Consider the following 21,108-nt stretch of genomic DNA (forward strand, 5'->3'; position numbering starts at 1 on the left):
CTGAAGCAGGCATGTTGTAATCCCTCTGTTAAGAGGAAGATGCTATTTGTGTGGCACTGAAGCATTCCTTGGAGAATCCCTCTGTTAAGATGAAGATGCTATTTGTGTGGAACTGAAGCATTCCTTGGAGAATCCCTCTGTTAAGAGGAAGATGTTTTTGTAACAGCAGTTGTGAAATCCCTCTGTGAGGAAGATGTTTTTGTAACAGTTGGTTTCCTGTTAATTAATACAAGTTTTTTTTTTTTGCATTGCTGAAACACCGTATTCAGAAAATAGTTTCTCGGCGTCAAAACAGAGTGTTGCTAAAACACCAGTTTCAGCGTTGCTGAAACACTGTTGCTAAAACACTATTGACGAAACTGCGTTGCTGAAACACTGTCTTCAGCAAACAATTTTTGTTTCCGCTGTGTTAAAACAGATCATTGTTCTGTTTTGCTCGTTTGTTCTAGAATTATCAGAAATTCCCAAAAACAGAGTATCACTCTCTTTTCATATTTTTGTTTTGGAATTAAACAGAAAATTCCCAACAGGTAGCGATTCATTGTAACATCCCACAAGCCCTCGACAATGACTGCAACCAAAAAAACAAAACAAAACAAAAAAAACCACAATGCGCTCATGGAGAAAAATAGAATACTTGAAACGACTAGTCGTACTCCTACTTTCCTCACAAGTAAAAGAAACATTTATGCAAGAAAACAGCTACCTTTCTTTCTACGCTTTTGAGGAGCCTCTTGAACATCTGTGAGTGGTGTATTTGAAGTGGCTTCTTCTTTTGGGGATGTTGCTCTGACAATGCACAGTTTATGTAACTTTGCAGTGCTAGAAAGAACCAAATGAGGAACAAACAACATAGAACATTTTGGATTGGTCCTGCGCCTCCAAAAATTGGGTGTCAGATAAGGGTTGAATGCAATGCCCTAATGAAATATTATTAGATGTCTATATTTTTGTATAAGCTATGTATCCATGTGAAACATAAAACATTCGTAGTCCTGTTTTAGTTTGTGGAAATAGAGTAATAAAACACACACAGACATGGCAGCAGATGAGCAATGTTTTTGGTGTCCACCGTAGAAAAGAGAAGAACCTCAGAGGGTTAACAGCTCACCTGGGCACAACCGATGAATGAAGGGGAAGCGCAAGTAAGTTACGGTTGGTGAAGACACACTCCATGGGAATTTGTTGCGGTGGACTAGGGTTTGAATCTGCAACTAGTGGAAACCTCCAAACCGATTATGTTTACCCTGATGTAGCAAGCTGGAGCGGGCCTGCATTTAGTCGATCTGACATCCCTCGCGAAGGAAAATCATAGATGACGAGGAAACGAGCGACTATAACACCTTCAGCACTGAAGGCAACCCTATTTTTAACGGAGTAGTCTATAATGCGACAGTCAGAAAAGTTGTGCTTGGATTGAAATTTTTTGCAGTGATTCAGAATGTCAAGGATTTATGGATCATTTAAAGTGATCTAGGAAAATAATGGTTAGAGTCTTTTGTCCTTCTTTCAATAGCAGGGGAGTATCTTTTCTGTCCCCGGTACCTAATAGACTAAAAATTTTCTCAAAGATCCCGTCCTTCGTTGCAAATTGCACCGCCCAGGCTAGGGCTATCTGCTCATTTTGCCGTCGACCCACGAAGTAATTGACGGCAAAGGCGATCAGGAAAGTGACGCTATGTAGTAAGACTGAGGGCATGCAAGTATTGAGTTTTTGCATAACAGGTCAGGTTCAATGCACAGCAGAACTCGGAGGTGAAAAGAAGACAACTCAACCGATATTTGGAAAAAGCAGTCAAAGTGCAGTGCATGCTTGCCAATGACACTTCAAATCAATAGTTGAAAGTGTCTCACTCGATCGCAAGGTAAAATTGTTGATAATTGTTGATGAATAAGAAGGCCTATAAGCCTAATTATAGTACACAATATAATTAAATTAGAATTCGTTTTAAATAAATTGAACTTACGAATAATCAGAATTCATTCTAAATAAATTTAACTTATGAATATTACTAATAATAATAGTATAGAATATAATTACATTTATTATTTTTTTGCTAAATGCAAAAGAAATTATATTAATTAAAATGATTATTTTTTGCTAAATACACAGGAAATTATTTTATTATATGCAATATACCATAACATCCCATTTACTTGTAAGATTACAAACCTTGTTAATTAAACAATTCGAACTGTACGAATCCTCTTCTGAGAGAGTTAGAGACCTATGGCTCACCGATGTCTCACATGTAATGTATAAGCAAAGGTGCTTAAACACATTTGAGAATATTCCTCCTAATTGATTAGGACCGAATCATAACTGCCACCCCATGTTATTACCCACATGCCTGAGATCTCCCTGCTATAGGCCGAAACCAGAAGTTTAAACATGTTGGGCCTCTTGACAGCCACCAGACGCTGTCAAGGGCGCCTATGGGGAATCATTACCCAACCAAAGAGTAACCACAACAATTTCTTATGCAAACCGCCTCTGTGCTCCCCTTTCTCTGCAGCCACAACTTTATATACAGAGACCACACCATGGAAGACTCCCAATCTAACTCCAAATCCTCAAGAAACTTTCTCTGCGGCCACAACTTTATATACAAAGCCCACGCCATGGACGGCTCCCAATCTAACTCCAAATCTCCAAGAAACAAACCCTCCTGCTGAGATTGTATTTTTTAATTTAGGTACCACATTCCCCAAAAAGGGCGAAAAAACCCAATTGTGGGAGTTCGGTGCAGTGGTGTTATGTTATTCGCATTCGTCCTTCTCTTGCATTAGAAGAATTCAGCACATCACAATCCTTTGTAGATGTTGCACCCGAGATCTTCAACATTCTTGACGGTACATATCTTCCTGTAAATCTTTATAATTTAATCTGTTATACGTTTTTACGCGGGCTGCAACTGTAGACTTTTTGGTAAGCAAAAACTGCCTACTGTAATTTACAGTTAATGATTATATGGTGGACGTTGCTCTGTGGCATTCTCATTCATATATATTTTTGCATCAAACTATTACACATTCGAAAGACGATCTAAGGTTTATATTGGTGATCGGCAAACTCCAATTCATAGATTTTACTAAAATAAAGTTAGAGATAGTATTTAAGAACGCAAAACTCTGATACCCTAATTACTTCAAAATTTTGTCGGGTTATGTGGACGTTAAAATATAATTCATTTATAAAGAAGTAAAGTGTTTTAACTTAATTTAGGTTAAAAAATTGTTTTAACACCGAATCAATCATTACTGTGAAATAGATTTAAATCTTTTAAAAATATGTTTTTAGCGATGGAGAAACCAGACTAAGTATATGATATACCACTAAAAGATTTAGAACAACCTTAACCACCGTACATTACGATGAGTTTACTTTCTAGAGGTACAATTTGAGCACCTTCGAAACTAGGCATGTGATCTTGGAACTATACTAGTGAAGGATCCTTGGAAAGGATTATCTAATAAAAATAAAAATACAAAGTATAGAGATTGGATACTTTATTTATTTATTCATTTCAAAGGAATGCAATTCATAATTACAAAGTTTATTAAGAAATTTTATGTGAGAGGTAAGATATATCTTTGTTGCAAGAATGTGATTAGTCCTTAGTGAAGTTTTTTTTTGAAAATTTAAAATGGAAAAATAGTTATTCATGAATTAGATTACAAAGAAATTAAAATGTTTACATTTACATGTGGTTTTGATGTAGTGATGTTTAAATTTTCTTTAAAAAGTGTTTTAGTTTTTGTTGTTCATAATCCACCAATCTTTAACAACAATGTTTGTTGTTCAAAATACATCAACTTTTACCTAGGGAGGAAAGGAGGAAAGTGCTTTCAAAAGGTCTTGGTTAGTCTTGGTTGTTCAAAAGGCATCAGATCTTTAGCAACAACACTTATCTTTAGCAAGAGAGAGGAACACTTATCTTTAGCAAGAGAGAGGTCCTAACCAATTCCAGGCAAAAATCCCTATTTAGATCTTCAAAATGCAACTAATAATTCAAAAAAAATTAAGAGGCATACTTATATCAAGCCATTAAGTAATGTAGTGAACTCCTATATAGATCTTCAAAATGCAACTAATATTTCAAAAAAAGTAAGAGGCATACTTATATCATGCCATTAAGTAATGTAGTGAACTCAAAAAGAGGAGAGTAGACAACTCAAATAAGGAGACCTAATTCCAAAAATATACTAGGACACATAGTATTCCTCCTTTGTGTTTATTGCATATAATCTAGAAAATCAAGTTCCTCTATGTTTAATGCATATATTAGCCATAAACACTACAAAATCAAGTTAGCGAAGTGAGCAATTGTAAAAACATCAAGAATGCACTAGTTAATGGTGAACCTTAACATCGCAAATGCACTTGTTAATGATGAAACTTAACATCGAAAACACACTTGTTAATGGTGAAAATTATCAATTTGATTGTGTATTTTTAAGGATATTGAAATTGCACATATATGTAAGTGCACATACACCTTTGGGGGGTAACAAAAGGCATCCCTTACCCATGGTGAAACTTATCAATTTGATTGTGTAGTTTTAAGGATATTGAAATTGCACATATATGTAAGTGCACATACACCTTTGGGGGTTAACAAAAGGCATCCCTTACCCATTCAATGTCGGAAGGAGCTACTCAACTTGTTGCAAGCATTAGTTCACCTATAATTTTTTTTTGAAAATTTAATAGACTTCCTTCTACTTATGGCCTAGCTCACATGGACTCACATGGATCAACATTGAAATTTTACAAACTACATTTACATTTGACAAAGTCTAATCTAATCAACCTAGACATGTACTTTGCTAATATGAGAGAGTTTCGGAACTCAATATAATGAATAGGGAGCTTCCAAATGTGTATTGTACTACATTCTTTTATGCTTGCATGATGTCTTTAATTTTGATGGTTATTTTTAAAACTTTAAAGTATATGGACCAAATGTATGAACTAAAGGGTACCGTGCTACATAGGTATGCATAAGATTGCAATTCATTTTTTTATTTCATTATCCTACTCACATCTTGCTAACCATGATGTTTATTGATTCCACCAACCTCAATTCTTAGCCCAATGTATGTCACTTCCCTTCAACATTAATCTTTACATTTAATTCATCAAGAAGAAAAAGAGCAAAAAAGTGTGTTATTACATCAATATACTTGTTGACTCATCCCTGCATGAGCCTTCTCCAAAAATCATTCTAACAAAAAATTTAAGAAATTTCTCTCTAAAGATGAGGATAAAGAAATGTAAAATAAGACTTGTGAAGCTACTTGTAGTTGGGGATTTTCTCTATTGGAAGTTCTCAATTAAAGAGGCAAGTGAACTTTTTTATAATAATAAAGATATAACATTTTGGTGTTATTTTGGTTCTTTATTTGCTATTGTATTGGTTTAAATTTAATTCTTTTTAATAATAAATATGATTTAAATAATACAAAAATGATACTATATTAGATTTAAACTTTTGACAAATAATATATTTGATTATTTCTTAATGAACAACTCAAAAAATATTATTTTTTCCACATACTTATCATGAGATAGTCACTAAAATTCATGTTTTCACATTTCTCCTAGTTAATATTACATCATGTTCACAATGATAAAGACATGTATAATTTAAATAATTTAGTTATAAATACATAAAAAATAGATATTTATTTTAAATAATCTAAATAGGAAACAAAAATGCTAAAATTCATGTTTTCACATTTCTCCTAGGTAATATTACATCATGTTCACAATGATAAAGACATGTCTAATTTAAATAATTTAATTATAAATACATAAAAAATAGATATTTATTTTAAATAATCTAAAGAGGAAACAAAAATGCATCATCAACTTTATTTGAAAGTCAAACAAATGCCTCTTAATCACCATCACAAATGTGATGCACTTGATATGTTCCTCTTGCACCAGTGTGATCATATTTACAAAATGCACCGCAAAAATAATATTTAAAAATATAACTATAGTTCGGTGCGTTCAATAACTGCAAAAATAGTATTTAAAAATATAACTATAGCTTGGTGCATTCAATAACACAAATGTTTCGTACCAGTGAAAAAATGTTATAATGTTATATGTGCATGCTAAAACAATTTAAATTTATGAACCAACAACGATACATCACAAGAATGTGTGCACCAATTTCGGTGTGGTTTTGTTTTACAGTGCACCATAGTTGTGCATGATTGGGTTTTTGATGCACCGATGAATTTTTTTAATTAAAAGTTATGTTTCCATATTAATAAATACATTTTTCATATTTTATATATATATATATATATATATATATATATATATATATATAGTTGGAATGAGTAATTATCATATATCTTACTCGTATTTAGGGGGCAAGAAGGTGGGATATATGTGGAAAAAGAAAAATATTAAATATAATATATGTATGTAATGATGGAATGTTGAGAACATGGATATGAGTAATGAAAATGGTCATAAGTTTCTCTCAAATTTAACATAAAAGAGCAATAATATTATATATTAAAAAATACAAAATATTTTAGATTAAAATGCATTTAGATATGATACATTTTAAATATTATTTCAAACAAATTTGAAGTCAATTCATAACATGGCTTTCAACCTTCTGCTTTGGTGTTGATATTGCATTATCATGATTATCTGTAGGCCCTACATGGTCGTGGTTAAAATGTGTAGTAGTGGATTTTTGGGGTATCACACTCCCAATCCTTAAATTTGGGATAGTTGTTACAAATGCATGCACAATTCACATATTTTGGTGATAATTCATTCAAGATGTTATAATGCTAACCACAAACCAAACTTGTTACTTCAAACACAACTATGAAAGACAAATAGTTTCAAATCTTGATAAGATGATCTTTCCAAATATTCTATAACTTCAATATATCTTTATACTTTTAGAAACAATTACTAATATTAATATTATTATTAATTTACATTTAAAATAACTTTAAACTATAATATTTTTTTTTTAATTCATATATAATAAATTAATCATATCAATAATTTTAAAGCATTAATTTACATTTGTTTATGATTGTATTCGTTATTAGTAATTAGTTTAACATTTATGTTAAAACTGAAAAGATAAAGTTTATAAGCAATAATTTTAGGAAAAACATGTATTGAAAAGAAAAGGCGATGTAGGAATATTAACTGAATCATAAATAGAAAGACCACTTTATTATATTTAGTGATAGTCATAGTGTGAGTGTAGAATGAAAACTTTGGAAAAAGGTGCATACTCGTTGATTGTTATACACAAGGGTGGGTTGTTTGTTTTTGTTTTTTTGGTAATAGTGTTTTATTATTCATTGTTTTGATGGTTATATACAAGGATAGTTTTTTGATAGGGATGTTTTTTTGGGTTTTGCTATTCATTGTGGTGAGAGATACATTTTACACTTTAGTATGAGGGTTGTGTAAATATGTTATGTTTTTAATAAAATAATAATAAAAATTAATGTTGATCCAAAACAAAAATGAAAATAACAATATAGATAAAAAAACTACAATATATTTTAACGTAAAGAATAAAAAATCTTGCTCTAAAATCTTTTAATATTTCTTTTAATTAAATATTTGTAAAATGAATCTTTAAAAGGAAAAACCATATCTTATAGATATATTATAATCTTTAAAGACACAAATATTTCCACTTCAACGTTGTAATATTTGAAAATATTCATTTGATGTAGTTTTATTATAAGTTTTGTTATCATGCCATGGAAAAAACATCATTAAATCTAGTATTAATATTAAAAGATTAAGATTAATATCAATATTATCACTAAATCTAATATTAATATTAATATATTATAATATTAATATTATTTGATTTAATAACTTTGGATTAATAAATTGAGGAACTGTTTGTATCTCAAGGGATTTGATCTCTTTAGGCTCATGCTAGATTCAAAGTTAAATGGATCTAGGTTGGTTACTAAATCAAAGATACATACAAAGAGTATGCTAAGTATGAAGAACAACAAAACATGAAAATCAACTATAAAGGACTAACAACAAACTTATCATGAACATATCTAAATTGAACAAGAAACACAATATAAAAACAAGTCTCTACCCTCCAAATAATGAACAACCTATATATCCACAAACAATCTACATAACTACCTTTTGCTATGTAGTTTTTGTGACTCACCATGTTACACCATTATGAAAATTGTAGTTAATACTAAATGATGATAACAGTTAAGGGTAATTAGTCAAGTAGGGAATGGATATCTGATAACATATTTTTAATGGTTAAGAGCGTGTGTTTCCTCCTAAATGGTCACATGACCAAAACCAGAGGGGGGTAGAGTATGTATGCCTTTGTAGATTTAGTAGTCAAATCGTTGCGCAAAGGTGAGTTCCTTGTCCCACAAACAAGGGAGTCTCATACACCAATTTGGTGTCTGGCTTGGCCGTGACCTTCAAAATGAATAATAATAATAATAAATTTTTAAATTAGTTTAATTTATTTAACATTTTGTAAAACCATATATAAGTCCTTCTGTTTGGCGAAGAGTCGGTCTTCCTCAGAGGTAAAGAAACGAGTTAACTGCCCAAGGCTCACAAGCCTGTGGTAAAATAAAGATGATGAGTCAACCAGTTATTACAGGTGGCATGGTTTCCGTTAAATAAAGATGACGAGTCAGTCTGCATTTGCTAATAACAACAAGAGATGTCTATCCTCACTGTTAGTTTAAGAATTGAATTATGATAGATTTTCTGAATATTAAAAAAATAATAATTATTATTAATAATAAAATATAAATTTATATTTGAAATTTTAAAAAATAATTTCCTATTTATATAACTTTTATTTAATATATAATTTTCAAATAAAATTAATTTCAATCTAAAAATGAAATTTACTCTACTACAAATCCATTACCATTTATTCTATTAAAAGTAAATAAAAATGAAATCACACTCATAATTGTCTTTGATTTATTATAACAATTTCATGTATTTCCAAATTAAATAATTATTTGTAATGACATATTATTTATATATAAATTAAATAAGAGAAAAATGAAAATAATCCTGGTATGTTTTTTAAAGTTAAAATAAATTGAGAGACAGCGACAACTTTTTGTGACTATTGGAATGGGACAAATGATGTCCCACGCTTTTTAATTTTTCCAGTGAGATTCTCTACCAAACGACAGTGGAATAAGCTTAATCCATCCGACCCCTATTGACCCCCTCTTCACCACTGATTTTATCGGGTTGGCACCCCTACGTGTATTAATGGTGGCAACACTCTCCATTATCCATTCCATATCATCTTGAAATACATGGTTGGCTCAAAATAAGTCTTTTTTCCAACGATATTTTTGTAGGAAATCAAAAAGTAATCTTTTGGTGTACCTAAAAAAATTAGAATAAAATCTTTTATATATTTTATATTTTGAATATATTTCGAAAATATAATTAAATTTTATTTAAACATGATTAAATAAATTAAAAGACAAAATAGGCAATACATTACTATTAAACATTTTTGAAATGGAAACTAAACAAAGATCTATTTTTATATTATTTTTTGTCATCTAAAATATCGAGAATACACTGAGATGAGATGATATCTTTCTATGTGGATTGCTAGTTTAGAAAGTTATATATAGCTTTAAGGGTGTATTTTTGAGCCTCACAACTATCTACAAGTGGAATAATGTGTTTCAAAGCAAATGTAATAGAAATAAACAACACGACTTGAGTTTTAGTGACAAATTGTGATTTTAAATTTTAATTTATAGATTTAGGCACCTCTAAAAGCTATACCAAAATATAAATTTAAGTAACATTACTACCTATCCAGAAATTTTTTTAATGATAGGTTTCATTTTAAAATTATCCTTCACATAACATTTGATATTTATGTTTATCCATCATTTTAATATCATGTATTTTACGTGTTTTTGTTAGATTTTTGTTGTGAATATAAAAGGATTTTTTTGTTAATAAGTTTTGTGTTCAACCACTTAATCTCATAATATCATAGATGTACATGTTTTGTAATATTTCGTAAATATCAAACATATTCAATCATGTTCATTCTTATTATGAATCTAGCCAATGATTTGGTGCAATTACGTATATTCACAACTTATGTAATTCCAAATATTTTACAAATCATGTTGAACCATTCTCAAAAAGTTCAAGTAACTAGGTCAAACTAATTATCTATAATGTATTTTGAAGAGGAATCATCCATATCAACTTCATTTCAACTTTCAACATGATAATTTGGACTAAAAAATGACCTCATAAATAATAAACCATATGTTTGGACCAATTTCTAGATAGGAATTTGGGAGGATTCTAACATTTCAAGGAATAATAATATACAACACATGCATTTTTAACAAATTCATAATCTTTTGACAAGTAAGAGGGATGGTGTAACACCCTCCTCCCACATTTACCCAACTTAACCGGTCCGCTAGGGTAAAAATGTGAAAAGAGGCTACTATGATCTGATTCAAATCCCCATGTACAGTTAAGGAAGTGGAACCAGTGAAACAAAACCAAACTGACCTTCCACACATGCTACAAAACCTCAAGGAGCCAACCGACCTTTCCAGGTGGCCACCCCTAAGGAAACTTAACATTTTACTGACCTAGAGCCTTAGTCACTCCCATGACATGGGCATGCATGTGACTGGGACCCTCTAGTCACTCTCACAATAAGGGCATGCAAGTGACTGGGATCTTTTTCAACTAGTTTTGAGCTTGCAACCCAGATTATGTGCCACTTTTCCGGGGCCAGGACTCAAGCCACTACCGAGAACTTCATGAGACTCTTAGAAATGAAAAGTAACATTAAAACAATGATACTAATGCAAATACTTGAACAAAGACTTGACTGGATCCATACTAGGCATGACAAACAATTCGTTAAACATGTCACAAATATGCATTCTGCAAGCCATAACAACAAATCTGAGCATAGGAGTCTCATACTTATCTAAGAATTGCAAAGAAGCATTGATGCCTTATCACATTCATTGCATTATCATCTATTAGGCCATATATGCATTGTTCATTCATTTACAAATCAAAACATGATGAGAGCCATACATCATCACTGTCATAAAACATACTCATAACCAACATATAACCAACAAAAATGTCAAGCTAGGAGGTTAACTCCACAAATTAACTTGTTTATTGCATTAGCCGTGTCATAAATTTATACATGAGTGGAAAGACTCTTGGGATTCCAATTCCAAGGTCTCTTGGTTTTCTCAAATGCATAATTGACAATATTTACAATATTTAAAATGATCCCAATCCTTTCGAATGAGTTGTCAACATTCCCCATCTTAATCTAAAGGGATGTTAGCGAGTCCAAACATCATTCTGAATCTTTCAAAATTTTCCATTCCAAGCACTTTGGGGAAGATGTCTGCAATCTGCTCATTTCTGGAACAATGTCGTTGGCCTCAACATGATGTCGAATCATATGATATTTTGTATTTATATGCTTGGTTTAATCATGGAACTTTGGGTTCTTGGCCAACTTTATTGCAAAAGTGTTATCAATCAAAAGAAGAGTTGAATGCACTTGTTTCTCCTGAAAATCCTCTAGAATTTTCCTAAGCCACACAATTTCCTTCGTTGCTTTATACTTGTTCTTGAAGACCCACTTGCAGCTAATTGGTTTGGTTCCCAATGGAGGATCAACCAACTTCCAGGTGCCATTTTTTATCAAATAATCGTATTCTTTTACATCACTTATGTCCATTCATCATGAGAATAAGCTTCTTTAAAGGAAGTTGGTTCGAAATTTGTGGAAAAATTCAGTTCACAATCATAAGAAACATCCATATCAATAGGTGAATCAAAATCGTCTACATCACCTCCATTTTGTTTGGTTAAGCTTCTTTTTCCTGTCTTTCCAACTTCATCAGGACAAACACTTTCAAGTGTCTTTGTCAGCGATTTTGGAGGACCTTTATGAGATGACCCAGGATGCTCATTTTCCTGAGATGAGGTTGAATCAATATTTAGTCTCCCAATTTTGTTAATCACATCACTCAAAGTGTCATAAATGGATGGAGCTTCATGCAGGGGAGAGAGTGATTCAAAATAAGATTCCACAAATTGCTCTAGTATAGAAATCACCCCTTTAAGATGTGGAATATCATTATCAAATTCTTGAAAAGACTTTGCATGTTCGAATCTATCCAAGCTATTAAGCTTCTGCTTAACAACATTGTCAGTCCTGGAAGATTCAAGAAAGATCACATCTCTAGATATTATAAACTTCTTGTTCACTTCATCATAGAGACGGTATGCTTTGGATGTATTTTAGTACCCCAAGAAGATACATTTACGACTCCTTGCACTGATTTTGTTTCTTTGTTCCTTGGGTATCAAGGCATAATAGATGGAACCAAAAACCTTGAGATGCTTCACCGAAGGAATGTGGCCATACCACATTTCATAGGGAGTCTTGTTTTTTATAACATTAGATGGAAACCTATTCTTTATATACATAACACATAGAACTTCATCCGCTCAAAACACCAATTTAACATTCTTGAAAAACATCATGGAATGTACCATATTTAAGATTGTCCAGTTCATTCTTTCATCTACTCTGTTTTGTTGGGGATTATAGGGAATGTTTGTTTGATTTAACTTTGATCCCATGATAGCAAAGATAGTTTTCAAATATGTTTAAAGTATATTCTTTTCCATTATCAGTGTGAATAGAGCCAATATGAGATTGTGCATCATTTTCAATCCATGCATGAAAGTTATTGAATGTTTCAAAAGCTTCATATTTGTTCTTCAATAAATAAACCCAACACATTCTGGTGTAGTCATCAATAAATGTCATATATATTTATTACCATTTGCAGAAGTAAGAAGCATTGGAAACATAAATCATAATGAATGAGTTCAATTTTTCTATGTGTGCTGGAACGAAAATCATGAAAACACTGTTTGTTGTGCTTTCCTAACATACAAGCATCACATTGCTTAAGTTTCCTAGGAATAGTAGGAAAACTAGTAACACAATTTTTCTTCAACAAACGGAGGATTTCATAGTTCAAGTGTCCAAATATACCATGCCATAAAAGACTTGATGTAAATGTAACTTCATCATAGTGAGAACTATATGAATTTTTTTGTGCGCGAGCAGAGGTTCCTTGCAACTTTAGACACATTTCTTCTTCTATCCCAGACATGAAAGGTGAGTGATATGATGCTTTTCTGAACTCGACCTTTCCATCAAATATTTGAATTGAGTGTCCTCGCCGGCGGATGTGGACCAAAGACAACAAGTTTCTCCTTAGCTCTGTGTTGTTGGGAAAAGTATCTATTCAGAACGCCCCTATCCCACTCTAAGGTGTGACAGTGCCTTAGCAACAAACAAGGAAAACTACTTTCGTATTCTTCTTTATGAAATGTAAACGAAGAGGAAGGATGTAACTAACCTGTGTCTTGCGCTAGTTTGTTGATCCAATCGCTCTCCTCTTTGTTTGCTTCCCGCTGCCTGCTCCCTTACTGGCCCAGCTTCACCAAGTTCCTGCAAGATCACAGAAGAGGAAAACTACACAAAAACATAGATTTACATTCATAAATAGCTTAGGATCAGATTTAAGCTAAACATGCAAATATAACAAAGCATCATTGATATACAAGCATATAGGAGAAACTCAAATAGTTTTATTGATATGATAAGAAAGTCCAAGAGGAGATACAACCAAGTGAGTCCCGATCCAGCATCTACCTCCCAGCAAAGGAATCCCTTCCTCACCTCCAACAAAGCATAAATCACCCAATGCACTAATCTCAAACTCAAACCAACAACAATTCTCTGTAAAGTACAAAATTCCAGCCTCTGGATCTCTGCGATGAGCGATCCATATATAGATGTAAGCAGAGAGGATGAGTCAGCTTATGTTTTGACTTGTGGCTTCTCTCTGTCAGTGCTTGCTTCCACTTGGAGGCTGAGAGCCTCTTACTCATCCTTAGTCGAACTCAGTGAGGCAAGTGTCATTGAGGAAGATTCTGGAAGCTTCCATTGCCTGTACACATCGCGGAATGACACTGCCATTTGGCATTTCTCGCTCAGCGCACCCTGGTAGTGCATTTAGGTGCGTTGCAACGCACCTAGCTAGTGTACTGGGGTGCTTTGCAACGCAGGCAGCTAGTGGAGCATCTGAATTGATCCTGATTTGACTAATTCTGAGTAGTTTTTGGTGGAGAACTTCTGGGAGAAGCTGTCATTGGTTGACCTTGTTCCTTTAGGGGCAGGAACAACACTTTTAGGGACTTTGGATCCCTTGGATTATGGACATTTCATGCTAAAAGCTGTAAAGCACAAAAATGTCTATAACAGTTGCCCCCTAAAGTATGAGGCCGTTTATCGGGTGAAATGCTTTATTAGGAGGATCTGAAGTTCTTTCAATGTTGGGAGGAGACCTGTAATAAGATACAATACAATACATTATTTTTCATACTGTTTTCATGATCTAGCTGAGGCGGGAATTCCCATGCTCAGCTTTATAAATTCATTTTTTATGTACATAGGACAGACAATCGTCTGATGGTAGACTGATGATTCTGATGAAATCATCATCCTCTTGGTAGGATGATTATCTGTGTTGCAATGTTGTACATGTCAATGTCTTTATTTTTCCTGAATATATATCGCAGCCTGGATGGATGAAACTAGATCCGGGGTCTTCAATCTCGTCCGATCTTCACTCTAAGTACAAGTCGATCCATGTGAGAAATGTTTTGAAGTCGAACATGGAAAGACATCGCTTGATTACCAGTCAATGATGTAAACTGTTAACAAGCGCGAGAGGAATCACCGATAATGATAATGACCCTCAAGGTACTGCAGTACAATTCACGTGGTGTGAATAAAGGACTTGGCGTCGAACACCACACAAAATCTTTCGGTCGAAGGTCATTGATGTATACCTGAAGCCGGAAGTGAGAAACTTGCCATTGAGGCATGCAAGCTTCAAAGTACTGAAGGGGTGTTCCTAGATCAACTTCTTGGATAATGGGCTGATGTCGACAAGAAGCGATCCGTCAAAGGAGGGCCTTAATGTATCCCACATCAATGACACGGAACGGAGCAAATGATTTTGATGGAGGTGAAAACGATCTGATGATATATGGTTCAGGGTGGCGGTCATGAAAGAATGAAGTATAATGTATGGTAGTGGATGGGACACGGGTGACTTCTCTTGAACATATCGGCGACACTTATATGATGGATTGGAAGCATTTACCCCAAAGGTGGATGGTATGGCGAGACCATGGCGATGTGATCAGTGAATGAGACAACCCAACCCGACTCAGGCATGGAGTGGAAGTGTCATGTTCAAGAGTGACCTGCTACCAATAAAGGTTCTTTGAGTTTCTTCCCAATTTTTCCCCAGTCATTGCTGACCAGTACCTCTTTATTTTTGTCAAGATTGAGGAGGATAACATATGCTTGTTCTATAATTTTCCCTTCAGGCAAACCCATCGCTATGTTTTAACGAGCCTAGCAATAGTGAAACTCGTTCTCGTCTAAAGACAAGTTTGTCGCTATTAATCTTTTTAACGAGTCTAACGACAAAGATAACTCGGTCCTTTTCATTTTTAGAGAGTCTGAAAAGGTACGTAAAGATAACTCCGGAAGTCCTTTTTCGTCATCTAATCCCTTAATTCCGAAAAAGTATAAAACAATACAGAAGGGATGAATTTTCGATAGTTTTAACGAGCCGAATAAAACAAGCGCTCGATCTTTTTGTGCAATAATCCCTCAGGTCCAAAAATATTAAAATCTAGAGGAGGGATAGCACTTCCGGTCGCTTTAATGAGCTGGAAGGCCAAAACTCGGCAATCTTTTCATATTTTACAAGTCAGATGAAAAGAGCTTAAATAAGACTCGTCTTTTGAGGAACGAGTGATAAAAAGGGTAGCAGCTGATTCCAGGTAAGGGTTGGAATTTTCCAATCACGACAGTGTCACAAGGATGGCTAGTGAAATCACTCTTCGCAGCTGTTCCTCAAAATGGGTAAACAATCAAATGGAGGTGAATGATCAGCCAATGGAAAAGTGGAGGTGACGGTGCAAACACGACCAAGGCTTTCATGGCTGATAATGTTACATTCACGGTGGTTATTTACCGGAGGATAGTTCGTTTTTTAACGAGCTTAAACGTGGATTGAAACACTTGCTCGGTCTTATGTTTATTTTTTAACGAGCATGAACTATGTGCTAAAACTGCTCGATGACATGGTCTAGTTTTGATTTTTTACCATAAATAGCTTTGCCTTTTCAAAGATAGTACTGTACTTTCAATTGCTTCATCAAACTAGTTAGAAATGAACAACATTTGCTTGAAAATGAGATTAAAACGCTAATATTTTACTTTGAACTACGTAAAAAGCAATTAAAAAGTGTTTTTACCTCTCATTTTACCATTTCATTTGAACTTGGTTTGTTGGAGCTTTGGAGGTGCCTCTTCCCCCTTGATTCTCATCAGCTGATTTCAGGAGATTCTGTGGACGATTCTCGGCGCCGTCTGGACCAGGTAGGAGCTAAACTTGAGCTCTTTCATTTCATGGTTTCCTTTCTGCATTCTGTGCTTCAGTCCCTGCTTTTCTGAGCCCCTGGGGTTTGATGGGCTCGTTCTGCCATCAACGCACCCTGGGCATTCGAAACCTGCGCTGAATGTTGACCATTATGAAGGCAGTTTGACATTCAACGCAGGTGGAACACTGTGCAGGTGCGTTGGGCGCAGAAAAGGATTTTGTTGCACAGTTTTTGATGAAAATTTTTGCCTGTTTCTCATCAAAATCAGGATCTAACTCCCCTCTTGTTTGTTTTTCAGAGATCTTGGAGCAAAATGACCCTTACATGGCGAGAACGAGAACATGAAGAAGAGGACATGATTTCCCTACATGATCCGGTTACGGTGAACGTGCTGCGGAACTGTGGTTTGCTGAAGTTCTTCCGCATCTCTAGCATGAGACAGCAGATCAACCTACTGCAGTATTTTCTCGATGCTTGGGACCCTATCAATCAAGTTTTCCAGATTAGGGGCAAATCTATCCCCTTGACTGCAGTAGACATTTACTTCTTGACTGGTTTGTCGAGGCGGGGTGCCCCCATCTCTTTGTCAGGTTCGGCCCGAGGGAGTGACTCTGTGAGAGATTATGTCCGCCAGTATTGCAGGGAAGGATCTCAGACGAGTAAAGATAGCAAGATCATCATCCGTGATGTCACTGACAGGTCCCTTAGGTCTATCCTGTTTACTTTTGGTAGGATGGCTGGTAGTGCGTCTCTTCATGTAGCCAACAGATCCTATATGCAGCATGCCTTGGAATGCCTCCAACCGAAAATATTCAGCTGGTGTGATGTAGTACTTCTTGTGATGAAAAGTCAGTTGACCAAGATAAAGGACGGGAGGTTGAAGAACTTTGGGTTCGGTTCTATTTTGACCGCCTTTGCCTTGGAGAAGATACCACTGATGCAGCCGTAGTACATTGCTCTTGACTTACCTTCTCCTACTGAACCACGCATGCAGAGATGGGTTGACCATATGTCTAGGCATGCTGGTCAATCTCAGATTTCTTTTTCTGATACCTTCTTCAGGTGGTTTGATCGTCAGGAGATGGTCTATTCTGAGTATCCATATGTTGGCATGGACTTCCGGGGGGATCCGGATTTAGTACTGCCAGATGGCGAGCAGTGGGGTGCTATTGGTAAAATCTTCGACCATATCACTGTTTACTATTTTTATTTATAATGTCCTTGTGCTTTATTCTATCAAGACTTTAATCAAACTCATGTGTGCATGCAGATGTTGGTCTTGTTCATCCAGTAGTTCGCCTGAGAGTGCCAGCCGCTGCCCCAGCAGGAGAGGCCGCCGGGAGGGTTATTCTTCGTGACCTTGATGTGGCCGAGACTCTCACAGTTGTGCAGGAGCAGGTTGAGAGCCTTACTCTCGGTATTCCAGATGTGAGGATCGACGAGCTACCTTTGCAGTTACAGCGGCATACTACTGGTGTGCCTAGACGATGGACTCGTCTCTTACGCATGATCGCACAGGCTGTGACTTGCTATCACGAGCATCATTAGACTAGGGTGCCCCCTAGCATTTTGAGGTTTTGGGTCATGTGACCGATTTTGTCTTGGTTACAGAACATTATATGTAAACCATAAACAGCTATATATATATTTTGATTTTCGGGGTTTTATTCTGGTTGAGCTATATGATCCACATGTAAAACATTGATGATGTGTTTCTTTTTATAAATGTCACAAATGTCTATCTAACACATAGTTTGCTAATGAGTCGGTTAATGTGTTTAAGTTTCTGGAAATATGTTGGTATTGAATCAAATCAAATTGTCTTTCCAAAATCTTAACCCTTAGGAACATGCGATAAATGGTTGGGTTTCGAACGTAATATATACCATTGAGTTGTAGTATTACGAGTTGTGAGTCTAGCCTGACGATTAGTTGGCGTATACCATGGGTGATGGCATCAGAGAGAAGTTCTATCAACGCGCTATACTCAGCGATGTTATTCGTCGATTGACCAATACATACACCTCTGAAACTTACTAACTCGTCGCTTGGATCAAAAATGGCCCAGGCTGCGGAGGACAGGTTCCGCGAACTACGACTCGCTCCGTCGGCATATCCAACACATGCCTCCAAAAGGTTTGACATCTGCAATAAATGTAAAAAGGTGGATTACTCGACCAAAACGAACACTCTAGCGAAAACAAAATACAAAAAAAGCATATTGGTTACTATTTAAGCATAGTAACGCTTGAGGTACAACCCATTACGAGGTTGCGCTAGTGGAATTCCGTAGTAATCCATCAACTCGTAGGCTCCTTTTGCTAACACTCGTTTAACAATATAGGGGCCCATCCATAAAGAATTAAATTTACCTGCTCCCAATTTATCGGATTCTTGGTCATAAAGCAAGACCAAGTCACCTTCTGATAAGACACGGGGTTTGACATTTTTGTCAAACTGCGCCTTGACTCGTTTCTTATGGGCTTCGTTAGCCAAAGCGGCATCACGACGGGTTTCATCCAATTGGATTAATTCCAAGAAACGGGCCTCTTCTTCTGAAGTTTCGGGGAGGAGATCGATTGCGAGTTTAAGAGACGAGATTTCGCACTGGACTGGTAAGACTGTTTCCAGGCCATATACCAGTTGGAAGGGTGTGAACCTGGTCGCATTCCTTACCGATGTTCGGTAAGCCCACAAGGCTGAGTACAGGATTAGGTGCCACCTTATTTTGTGAACTCCGATCATCCTTTGCAACATACGCTTCAGGACCTTGTTGATCGCTTCAACTTGTCCGTTGGCTTGCGGATAATACGGAGTAGAGCTGTCGTGAGACAATCCTAGTTTGGCAGCTAATTCGAGCATCATGTGATTGCGAAAATGCGATCCATGATCCGTGACTATAGCCTGTGGTATGCCGAATCTGGCGACTACATGATTGAAAAAGAAAAGGGTAGCTGTTTCACCAGTGTTATCTAATGTAGGCATCGCCTCGGCCCATTTGGTAAAATAGTCAACGACGACTATAATATACCCATGCCCCCCCGTTCGAGGTGGGGTTACATGTCATGAAATCGATGCCCCATTTGGTGAAAGGCCCAACAGCAATTATTGGCTGTAAAGGTGCGGGAGGTCTTCTGGTTTTGCTATCAAAAATTTGACAAGCATGGCAACTTCTGACTGCGGTTATGCAATCTTTGAACATGGTTGGCCAGAAGTATCCTGCTCGTAAGATTTTTTGTGCTGTAGCATATCCAGATTGATGCCCCCCACATGCCCCTGAATGACACTCATTTAGGGCTTTTTCGGCCTCCTCATGGGTGAGGCACCTTCTCAGAACTGTATCGATACCACGACGATAAAGTGTATCACCGACGATCATGTAGTCTTTTGCTTGGTATCGTATACGTTTCTGTTCAGAGTGAGAGGTGTTAGGCCTAAACTTTTGGGTTTGGAGATAAATTATTATATCTCCATACCACTCATTGCTCGTGGATATCAGAAACAAATTCTCGTCCACGATTGATTCTTCGGATGTTTCATCGTTGGACGACGATGGGAGATCGCATAATAATTCTGCAAAAACTAGAGCTTTTTTTGATTTGGATTTTACAAATTCCAGATCAAACTCTTGAAGGATTGCTATCCATTTTGAATATTTTCCCCCCAGCAACTGTCGCGACAATATATAAGTCATGGGGTTGCAATCTGACAGAATGGTAGTTTTTCGAAAGAGGATATAGTGTCGAAATCTTTGTATCGCTTGAACAGCTGCAAGCGCTAGTTTTTCAACATAAGAATATTTGCTTTCTGTATCATTTAAGTTTTTACTTAAATAATATATAGGGTGTTCAATTCCATTGACTTCTTGAACTAAAACCATTGCGATGGTTGTATCTGCTGCAGCCAGATACAGGTTAAAATCTCTTTGATAATCGGGGGCGTACATTAATGATGCTTTTATTAAGGAATCTTTTAAAGCATCAAAGGAAGCTTGCACAACCTGATCCCAGACGAAGGGTACCTCCTTTTTCAAAAGACGTGTATAACCTTTAGCAAGTTCGGCGTAATTTGGAATGAACCTCCTCAGAAAGTTTGCTTTCCCTTGGAGTTTCTGAATCTGAAGCAAATTTGAAGGTGGAGGCAAATTTATGATTGCCTGGACCTTGCACGGGTCAAGACGAATCCCATCCTTGGAGACTACAAAGCCAAGTAAACGACCAGATCCGACGCAAAATACACATTTGTGCGGATTGAGTCGTATCTTGTAGTGTCGGCAACGTAGAAATATCGCTCTTAAATGCTGCGGATGATCAGTCCGCTTTCGCGAATGAGCCGAAAGGTCATCGAGGTATGGTTGAACGATGTTCTTGATGTCATGGAAGGCATAATTCATTGCCCTCTGAAAGGTCGCCCCTGCGTTCTTTAAACCAAAAGGTAATTTTCGATATGCGAATGTGCCCCACGGACAAATGAATGCAGTCTTTGACTGGTCCTGT

The sequence above is a fragment of the Pinus tabuliformis genome, chromosome 3_1, assembly GCF_031772625.1.
Source record: "Pinus tabuliformis cultivar Carrire ecotype Pingquan chromosome 3_1, CPIR1, whole genome shotgun sequence".
Taxonomy (NCBI): domain Eukaryota; kingdom Viridiplantae; phylum Streptophyta; class Pinopsida; order Pinales; family Pinaceae; genus Pinus; species Pinus tabuliformis.